Source organism: Armigeres subalbatus, chromosome 1, assembly GCF_024139115.2.
Source record: "Armigeres subalbatus isolate Guangzhou_Male chromosome 1, GZ_Asu_2, whole genome shotgun sequence".
NCBI lineage: Eukaryota > Metazoa > Arthropoda > Insecta > Diptera > Culicidae > Armigeres > Armigeres subalbatus.
Window position 1 is genome coordinate 54,424,816 of NC_085139.1, and position 10,927 is coordinate 54,435,742.

Below are 10,927 nucleotides of genomic sequence, written 5' to 3' on the forward strand. Positions count from 1 at the left end.
ATGAATCGATTTCGCGAAATTATCATGTATTTAGTTTTACTTATATTCAACTTCAACTGTTTGTACTTCAACCATCTACTTAGAGAATGCAAATCTGTATTCAAGCGTGAAACAACATCATCGATATTTCTAGCTGCAATGAATAATACTGTGTCATCCGCGAAAAGATTAATGTTGCAAAAACGTAAGACCCGTGCCATGTCATTAATATACATAATAAATAAAACGGGCCCTAATACACTTCCCTGTGGAACACCAAGATTACTTTCCATGGGATTTGAAACACAATCATTAAAAACAGTCCTTTGGATTCTGTCAGACAAATAGCTTCTGAACCATTCATACGCAGAACCCGAAATTCCAAAGCGCTTGATTTTTTCCAACAATAAGGGCCTAGAGATTGTTTCAAAGGAGCGTTTAAGATCCAAAAATACAGCAATGATAGTATCTTTACACTCCATGTTTTCTTTCCATTTGGCTAACACTAAGTTCAATGCGGTTTCACAAGAATGTCCTTCTCGATATCCCGATTGCTCTTGTATTAACAAGTTATTATTATTCAAATATGTTACCAACTGGCCTTTCACAACAAGTTCTAATATTTCATCTAATGTGTGCAACATGTTGATGGGACGAAACTCTTCGGCTTTAATCGTTCCAGCAACTTTTTGAATAGGAATTATAAGAGATTCCTTCCAAACCTGCGGCACGTGCCCGGTTCTCAAAGATTCATTAATAAGGTCCAGCAGTTTGTGTCCAATGACATGAAAACAATCTTGTATAACTCTAGCGTTAACGTTATAAACTCCAGCCGTTTTGCCCAAAGAAAAGCATATATTTTTAAGTTCATCAAAAGTAATTGGGTGAAAACAATCAAATCTACATGTACTATTAACCGGCTGTTTTATTTCATCAGGCTCATCAACCAAATCGATAGACCGATTAATCGATGAAACACTATCGATGAAATAATCGTTAAAATTGCAAGCAATTACTTGTTCTGAATTTTCTAATGTGCCATTAAAAGTTATGGACCGCGGATTGGAACTATTAGGTTTCAACAAAGATTTCAAAATTTTCCATAACTCCCTGCTGTTATTCTGATGCTGATCAATTTTCCTCTGAATATAATCACAACGCGTTTTTTTCAACGATTGTGAATACGTGTTCCGCGCATTCTTGTACCTGTTCCAATTGTTACAACTATGTCGTCTCAAAAATCTATTGTACAATTTATCTCTTTTACGTCTTATACGCAGAAGATCTAAATTGTACCAGCTGTTCGAGTTATTTAAAGTTACAAATTTATGTTCAATTAACTTATTGGTACTTGTTTTCAGAACGTTCGTTAGAACAGCTGATTTCTGATCTAAGTTTCCGGAAATATCCTGAAAATCCACGTTTCTCGCAACAAGATCCGAAACAGCTTGTTTCGAATATTTCCTCCAACACTTCAATTTAACAAAATCATTTTCGGTTATATCATTATTTTCTATATTTATGACTAATGTTTCATGATCGGTTACTTTTAAACAAATATCTGTAACTGAGTTTACAGAATCAAAGTTAGAATAAACATGATCAATTATAGTTCTACTGTGTCGGGAAATACGCGTGTAATCAACAACTTTTTGTTTCAAATTGTAAAACTCAGTCAGACGCTTTAAATGATTTGAATTTTCGTCACACCAATTAAAATTAAAATCACCAGCAAGTACATTTAGTTTACTAAAATCGATAAAAATTTCTAGCCAGTTCTCTAAAATTTCAATAAAACGCTGGTCACTCGAACTGGGAGAATGATATAAAACACCATAATTACCCTTCTTCATGCCACGTGCAACTGTAATGCCTAAGAACCAATTTCCTTCACAGGCTTCGTTGATTTGAAGCTTGAATTGAACCGATTCTTTGGCATAAATAGCAACTCCGCCAGTGTGCCTTGAATGTGATAAGCAAGCAGCGACTTTGTATCCCGGTATACTGTACTGATCAAATGATTCATACTCTACAATATGCGTTTCTGCTAAAAATACCAAAAATGGACGTTTTTCTTCTACAATCGTACGTAGAGCTACGTAGTTTGTAGACAAACCAGCAATATTCAAATACAAAACATCTAATTGGTTTACATTACTACTGGAACTTGGTTGCTATTCATTGAAACGCAAGCCGCTTTTCTTTTGATCAAACAATTTCTTGTAGATCTTACACTCAGTACTAAATGCTGGATGATTGACGTCCAACTTCATGTTACGTTCCCGATTCATTTTTAAACAATTAACGCATTTCAATACAGTTGACGTGCACTCAGAAGTTTTGTGACTATCGCTGCACTTAGAGCACGCAATGTGGTTTTTACATTCTGCACTCATGTGCCCAAATTCTCCACATTGGAAGCATCTCAAAACATTAATCGCGGGTACAACAAGGCACCGATCGAACCTTACATTAACCTTTTTCGCGGTCAACAAACAGCTATATGTATCTTTGTCTACTTCAATTACGGCACTAAATTGCTTGTACTTGAAGCGTGGATTTTCATAGATATTTACTACTTTTACATCATTTATTGCGATGTCCTCATTCTGACTTTTTAGAAAGTCGATGAAGTCATCGGAGGAATATTATCGCTCATACCCAACACTTTCAATCTTGGCACCGATGTTGGAACAACAGCAGTGTAGTTTTCACCCAAATCGTTTTGCATGCCATTTTTCACCACATCTACATTGAAACCAGTTGCACACTCTACAATAATGGAGCCATTTTTCCCGTTCCGAAAGTTACTTATCTTGTGTACTTTTGGATCTAACGTAATATTCAAAAATTTTCGAGTGTCGTCACTACTCTGATCGGACTGTTTCGGTTTAACCACAATGACGGGCCGAGTCTTACGTTCTTTCGCCTGTACAACTTTAGTTGCTTTAGGAGCAATTTTCTTATTTTTCCTTCTAACTACCGTAACAAAGGAACATCGTCTTCGAAAACATCGTCATTATTATTAATTAAATCATCATCAACATTAACAAAATCGTCATTACTATTACTAATTTTCCGTTTTTTGCGCGAACTGCAAGTTGATTCAGAATGACTCAACCTAGACGAGTCCTTCGTGTTCTTCATTGCAGCTATTTTAACTTTATCCGAATTAAATTGAAAAAATGAACTAGTCATAGTTTCCATTTTTTTATTAATCATTATCTCAAGTCCGTTAATCGATTCCTTAACATTTCGGACAATTTCATCCATACCGGTCATCAACGCGTTGCCTATCTGAGCAGACATTTGATCCCGAATGTCGACAATAGAGTCCGAAAGAGAAGAAATCTTCTTCATATCTTCCTCTATTTTGCCGGCATCCAGTGTCACTTTATTCTGCTCGCCACAACTTTGGCTAGACAGGCATTCATCACACTTGAAGAACACATTAACATTCTCCGTGATCAATCTGCTGCTGCTTTATTTTCCAACGAGCTACAGTGCGCATGGCAATATCGCTCACTTTGGAAGCAGAGCAAAGGGAATGCATTGATCGCTATCCCCACTTTGCACTTGTAGCACTCCATTGCCTATGCCTTTACACAGCAGTGGATGCGCTGCATGCAAAGGCAAACAGAAAGACAATCAAAAACAATAAAAATTCAACCACAGCCGGCTGACGAAATCGCCGTTATGGCATCGTTCGCTACAGCTGTGGCGCGTAAAAAACACAAAATTAAACAGATACAAGGTGTGGAGATGATTTATCTCCTACTTATCCTGTTACAAAACACTTATGGGCACACGTTAAAACAATTTTTTTCGCGGCACTTCACCAATTTCACACGTAATTAATCAAACTAAACACAGCACGGCAAAAACAAACTACTTTGCACGCCATCACCACCGTGTATGTGAATAGATAGATCATAGATAGAATCCCGAAGAGTGATATCAAGATCTGTTTGGGCGACTTCAATGCGAAGATCGCATCCGACAACTTGAACCATGAGCGCATTATGAAACGCCATGGTCTCGGAAAAATTAGTGAAAACGGAGAGCTGTTCGCATAAGTTTGTGATAATTACGACATGGTGATCGGGGGATCGCTCTTCCCTCATCGACCGGTTCATAAGGTCACGTGGGTCTCCCGTGACGGCTTTATAGAAAATAAAATCAACCACATCTGCATCAGCCGAAAATGGAAACGGAGCCTTCTTGTTGTACGGAATAAACGTAAAGTCGATATAGCGTCTGATCATCACCTCCTCATCGGAGAAATACGTCTTCACATTGCGCGGATTCGTCAGCAGAAGGAAAAAGTTGGACGACGATTCAACACAAGCCGACTGGAAGATGCCACAGTGAAACGGTCCTTCGTTGAAGAACTGGAGACGCGTGATGTAGATATTCCGGAAGGTGGCAGCGTGGAAGACAAATGGACCGCCATCAAGAATGCCTTCATCGCCACCAGCGAGAACAATCTGGGCGAACTGCGCACCCAGAGAAAACAATGGATCACCGATGAGACCTGGAGGAAGATAGAGGAGCGAAGAGAAGCCAAAGACGCGATAGAGCGATCAAAAACCAGAAGAGCCAAAGTCTTAGCCCGTCAACGATACTCGGCTCTTGCAAAGGAAGTAAAACGCTCATGTCGACGGGACAAGCGAGCGTGGGCAGACTCTCTGGCCGACGAAGGAGAGAGAGACGCCGCAACCGGGGACATTCGCCTCCTCTACGATATCTCACGACGCTTAAGCGGGTCGAAATGAATGCAACGATGCCTGTGAAAGACGCGAATGATCAGTTATTGACCAACCCAACTGACCAGCTGAAACACTGGTTCGAGCCCCTCGAACAACTTTTTCAAGTACCAGCCAGGCCATCACCACCTCGGCATGATCTGCTTAGGATCCGACGTATAACACGCGTCAATACCGAAATCGAATAAAGCCCCAGGGATCGACCGCATATCAGCCGAGATGCTCAAAGCTAAAAAAACGAAAAAGCTTTCGACCGTCTCAATCACGAGAATTTGTGGGGCGCCCTGAGACGCATTGGGGTTCCTGAGAAAATCATCGGCCTCATCGAAGCACAGTACGAGGCCTTTTCGTGTAGAGTGCTGCGCAATGGGGTCCTGTCCGACCCTATCCGGGTCGTAGCTGGTGTGAGGCAAGGATGTATTCTATCACCGTTACTGTTCCTCATCGTAATCGACGAGATTCTGGTAGATGCGATTGACCGTGAACCAAACCGCGGGCTGTTATGGCAGCCTATAACCATGGAGCATCTAAACGATTTCGAATTGGCTGATGACGTTGCACTACTCGCGCAACGGCGCTCTGATATGCAGAGTAAGCTCAACGACCTTGCTGAGCGCTCCTCTTCGGCAGGTTTAGTCATCAACGTCAACAAAACTAAATCGTTGGATGTAAACACGGTGACTCCTTCCAGTTTCACAGTAGCCGGGCAACCAGTGGAGAATGTTGAAAGCTTCCAATATCTTGGTAGCCAAATGGCGTCAGACGGCGGTACCAAGATCGACATAGGCGCACGGATCAAGAAAGCAAGGGCTGCCTTGCGAGTTTAAGAAATATCTGGAAAAACAGGCAGATAAGTGAACGCACCAAAATACGAATTTTCAACTCTAACGTGAAATCTGTGCTGTTATACGCTAGCGAAACATGGTGTGTATCAGTGGAGAATACTCAACGGCTGAAGGTGCTCATCAACAGATGCCTGCGGTATATAATTCGGACCTGGTGGCCTCACTACTGGACCTCAAACAATGAGCTCCATCGTCGTTGTCACCAGAGGCCGATAGCAACAGAAATTCGGGATCGGAAGTGGGGCTGGGTCGGCCACACTCTACGTAGGGGCGGAAACGAAATCTGTAAACAAGCATTAGACTAGAACCCAACGGGACATCGCAGCAGAGGCAGGCCCAGAGACTCATGGCGGCGAAGCCTCAATTAAGAAATAAAAGAAGTCGACCGAAATCATACCTGGCAACAGGTTAAAGCGATAGCCGGGCAGCGCTCAGGTTGGAGATCTTTCAAGTCGGTCCTTTGCACCACCGAAGGTGTACAGGATCCATAGGTAAGAAGTAAAATTCCGTGAGGAGTGACCTTAGGCACAAAAATCCAGAAACTGCAAGGTTTCTAAGCCAAGTTACTGAAACTCTTACGCCTAGGAAAGTCTAGATCAGCGGTTCTCAACCTGGGGTACATGTACCCCTAGGGGTACCTTCACTGGCTCCAGGGGGTACCTCGGCCAAAGATGCGTAATGGCGGATGTATTGCAAGTCCATTAAAAACTTATTGATAAAGTTTTGATATTTTTTTATTTTAAAACATTTATTTATTATCAGACTAAGGCCGGAGTGGCCTGTGCTGCACATAAAAGTCTTCTCCATTCAGCTCGGTCCATGGCTGCACTTCGCCAACCACGCAGTCTGCGGAGGGTCCGCAAATCGTCATCAACCTGATCGATCCACCTTGCCCGCTGTGCACCTCGCCTTCTTGTTCCCGTCGGATTGTTGTCGAGAACCATTTTCACCGGATTACTGTCCGACATTCTGGCTACGTGCCCGGCCCACCGCAGTGTTCCGATTTTCGCAGTGTGAACGATGGATGGTTCTCCCAACAGCTGATGCAAATCGTGGTTCATTCGCCTCCTCCACGTACCGTCCGCCATCTGCACCCCACCATAGATGGTACGCAGCACTTTCCTTTCGAAAACTCCAAGTGCGCGCGTTGGTCCTCCACGAGCATCGTCCAGATCTCGTGTCCGTAGAGAACTACCGGTCTAATGAGCGTTTTGTAGATAGTCAGTTTGGTACGGCGGCGAACTCTATTCGATCGGAGCGTCTTGCCGAGTCCAAAGTACGTTTAAAACATTGTATTGTATATGATAAGGCTTGCTGACGTTTAATCATCTTTCTCTTGCATGCGCACAGAAGAGATGAAATTTTTCATGAAAACAAATCCTGTCCTTGCTGTGCGCGTGCAAGAGAAAGATGATTGAACCCCAGCAAGCTCTATATGCATGGGAATTAGTGAATCAAAAACTATCGAACCCTGCCCACTTTAACCAGCACAGTGCATGAAGGGCTGTGGGACAAAAGTGGAACGAAGAAATTTAAAAAATGTTCAATGTAAGCTATCTGTTTGAGACAAAATGTTCAATAATATTATACAAATAAGCTTTCTAATTAAAATCTAGGATTTAAAGGTTAGGAAGCCAGCTTTCAAGAGGCTCGGAAAGCTCCTACCAAGAGACTCGGAAAGCTCCTTTCAAGAAGCTCGTAAGCATCCTTTGAAGAAGCCTTCTTTCAAGAGGTCGGAAGCCTCCTTTCAGGAGGCTCGAAAGTCTTCTTTTTACGCCTCTAAGAATTTTTGAAATTTAAAACAAAAATCGAAAAATTGCTGTTTTTTAGATTTAGAAAATAGTTAGAGGCTTCGAAAAATATGGGTTGTTTGGGAAAGTTGACCTTAAATAAGCCAAAGAATCGACTGATACAATAAAACGGGATACAATTTTTGATGGGAAAGGTTAATTCTACTTTCGGTGAGTAAAACCAAATGATAGTCTACGTCAAAAATGTTTCCCCTTAGGTTGATATTTTTTCTCGAGTAGTATTTACCTGGGAGTATTTACAACATTTAAATCCAAATAGGTACTTGTTGTGAAAAGAATGGGTTATAGATAATGCTCCGGATGCAAATAAAAAAGTCGTATAAACTTCCACCCATTATACGGTACTTACCCGCACTACAATGTGCCAGTTCTGATTTGGTTCGCTTTTGTCGACCTTTATAGAAACGATAGCCGATGTCAATAGCAGCATAGGTCAGAATCAACGAAATCCCACCGTTCGATACTTCTGAATGTTTAATAGCGGCACAATTCTACGACTTCAACGTGTTGCGTAGCTTTGTCTTAGTTGTATGAAAACACAGAGTGGGTACATCATCAAACATTCAAATTTACTGACTGAATGTTTTCCTCGTTTTACTGTCCCTAAGCAGGGGGTGGACTTTGTTTACCACCAATACTCCAATAGAAACAACAACAACCACTCTCACAACTCAAACAAACTAAAGTTGGCCAGATGACGAGAAAGAGAACCGAGGAAAAACGCGACACTCTTGTCAACGAGCCAATGTGGACTGAAAAGTAACACTATCACTCTCGGCTACTTTGTGACTCTTTTCTTGCTGCTGCTGTTTTTAGTGTCCTCTGCCACCTTGCTTCTACCTTCGAGTGGATCGAATTTTCCTCCGAAATACCCGCACTATTTTTCACACCTTCCTTTCAATCGTCACCCCCGTCTGCATGCGCGATATCACCTTTGGCCGTCGTCGTCGCGGATTTCTTCACTCAAACACAGGACATCTTCCTTTCGGAAGTCCTCCTTGAGCACTGCGATGATCAAACACGAACTTATATTTAATGAGATTACTCCCACGGTGCAGTGGAATGCAGCACCGGATGCGGAAGTGACCACGCGCGGTACGACCGATAGCCAATCTGTATCTGTTTTCTGTCAGGCCTCTATCAGCTTATATCAAGCAGCAGCAGTGGCACAGCAGGAGCGAATAACAATCTCAGTTGGATCCGCATCCACAGGGAACTATAGGTATTGTGCAGGGGACCGAAACCGAACCGAACCGTACGAACCGAGCCGAATGACTGCCAAGTTGCGGCGAAAACATACATAACAGAACACATTTCCTAATTTTCCTCGCTGTTTTATGCTTCTGCTTTTCTTCTACATGGGAGAAGGTGGATAAGTTCCGAAAGGATTTCCATTCTGACTTTCTCTTTCTCTCTCACACACACATATAAAACAGGGTAATTTTCTCTTCTTCGATGAGAGGGAAATGGGATTTTTCTCCTACAGCGGAATCAGCCATAGAGGAAAAATATGCTGGGGGAGAACGGAGAGTTCTTATCGCAATTTACCCCTTTCAAGAGAAGATTTTTCATGATTTCTATCCGGTCGGGGTAAAACGGTCAACGTTTGGAATTCCCTTGACGTTTATTCGAGTTTTCCCTTCCAATTAAAAAATAAATCCGCTACAGAAACCTGTTCGCATAGAAATGAACCATGCGTCTCCTTTCCACCGTTATGCTGACGCATTTCATGGAAAATTTAATGAGGTTTGCCTACCTACCAAAACGTCGCTCTTTCATTCAGCAAAGGAAGTCGAAATTGATGACGATTAAGGACAAGCCTAGTGGAATCCAAAACTAAATTCACTCGCGTTTTCAAGGGGACACCACTCAATACGGAAACAACGTACAATTGCCAGTTATTATTTCGTGTATGCTGCGACGCAGAAAAGCTGAAATAAAAGGAAGACAGTTGTGCGTTGCTAGCGTTATTGCGTGGTGTGCCCTTGAAAATGCGAGTAGATTTAAATTTGTATTCCGAGAAATTGCAATTATATCTATGGTTGCATTGCGTTGTAACGGAGTATTTCGTACTGATAGCTGTCATGTATATTCTTTAACTTTTGTACCCCAACTTCTTATGGATTACTATTTGGGATTTAATAGTAACCCAATTAGAAGTCCAAAATGATAAATTATGAAAGCTGTGGGGTTTGAGTAAAATGCATTCAGCGTATGTTTATAGATTCACACCTCAGCGTGTTAATCGGCGATCAGCAAGCCATGACTCTGCCTCTTCTGGTCAGATCTCCGCACCGTGCACACGCATCCACGGAGAGTCGCTGTCATAATTTCGTTCCGGCCATTTAGGGCTACACATTTTGGCGATTCCGCCGGTCTACTTGAATTTGGATTGGATTGGATTTTGATTGGATTTGGATTGGCTTTGGATTTGAATTGGATTTGGATTGGATTTGGATTGAGTTTGGATTGGATTTGGATTGGATTTGAATTGGATTTGGATTGGATTTGAATTGGATTTGAATTGGATTTGGATTGGATTTGGATTGGATTTGGATTGGATTTGGATTTGATTTGGATTGGTTTGAATAGGTTTGAATTGGTTTGAATTGGTTTGGATTGGTTTGGTTGGTTTGGATTGGTTTGGATTGGTTTTGGTTTGGATTGGTTTGGATTGGTTTGGATTGGTTTGGATTGGTTTGGATTGGTTTGGATTGGATTGGTTTGGATTGGTTTGATTGGTTTGGATTGGTTTGGATTGGTTTGGATTGGTTTGGTTTGGATTGGTTTGGATTGGTTTGGATTGGTTTGGATTGGTTTGGATTGGTTTGGTTTGGATTGGTTTGGATTGGTTTGGATTGGTTTGGATTGGTTTGGTTGGTTTGGATTGGTTTGGATTGGTTTGGTTGGTTTGGATTGGTTTGGATTGGTTTGGATTGGTTTGGTTGGTTTGGATTGGTTTGGTTGGTTTGGATTGGTTTGGATTGGTTTGGATTGGTTTGGATTGGTTTGGATTGGGTTTGGATTGGTTTGGATTGGTTTGGATTGGTTTGGATTGGTTTGGATTGGTTTGGATTGGTTTGGATTGGTTTGGTTGGTTTGGTTGGTTTGGATTGGTTTGGATTGGTTTGGATTGGTTTTGATTGGTTTGGTTGGTTTGGATTGGATGTGAATAGGTTTGGATTGGTTTGGATTGGTTTGGATTGGTTTGGATTGGTTTGGATTGGTTTGGATTGGTTTGGATTGGTTTGGATGGGTTTGGATTGGTTTGGATTGGTTTGATTGGTTTGATTGGCTTTGGATTGGTTTGGTTGGTTTTGGTTTGGATTGGTTTGGATTGGTTTGGATTGGTTTGGATTGGTTTGGATTGGTTTGGATTGGTTTGGTTGGTTTGGATTGGTTTGGATTGGTTTGGATTGGTTTGGATTGGTTTTGGTTTGGATTGGTTTGGATTGGTTTGGATTGGTTTGGATTGGTTTGGATTGGATTGGTTTGGATTGGTTTGATTGGCTTTGGATTGGTTTGG

The 10,927-nt window shown here is 41.7% G+C and overlaps 1 protein-coding gene across 1 annotated transcript in view; it reads right to left on the reverse strand.

Moving 5' to 3' along the window:
• Nucleotides 1-8,655, reverse strand: part of LOC134225693 (uncharacterized) — a 116,184-nt gene extending 107,529 nt beyond the window's left edge. Inside the window, exon 1 of the mRNA XM_062705983.1 lies at nt 7,751-8,655. The gene's annotated coding sequence lies outside the window, so the exon portion shown is untranslated. The remainder of the gene's footprint in view (nt 1-7,750) is intronic.
• Nucleotides 8,656-10,927: the final 2,272 nt, after the last annotated feature.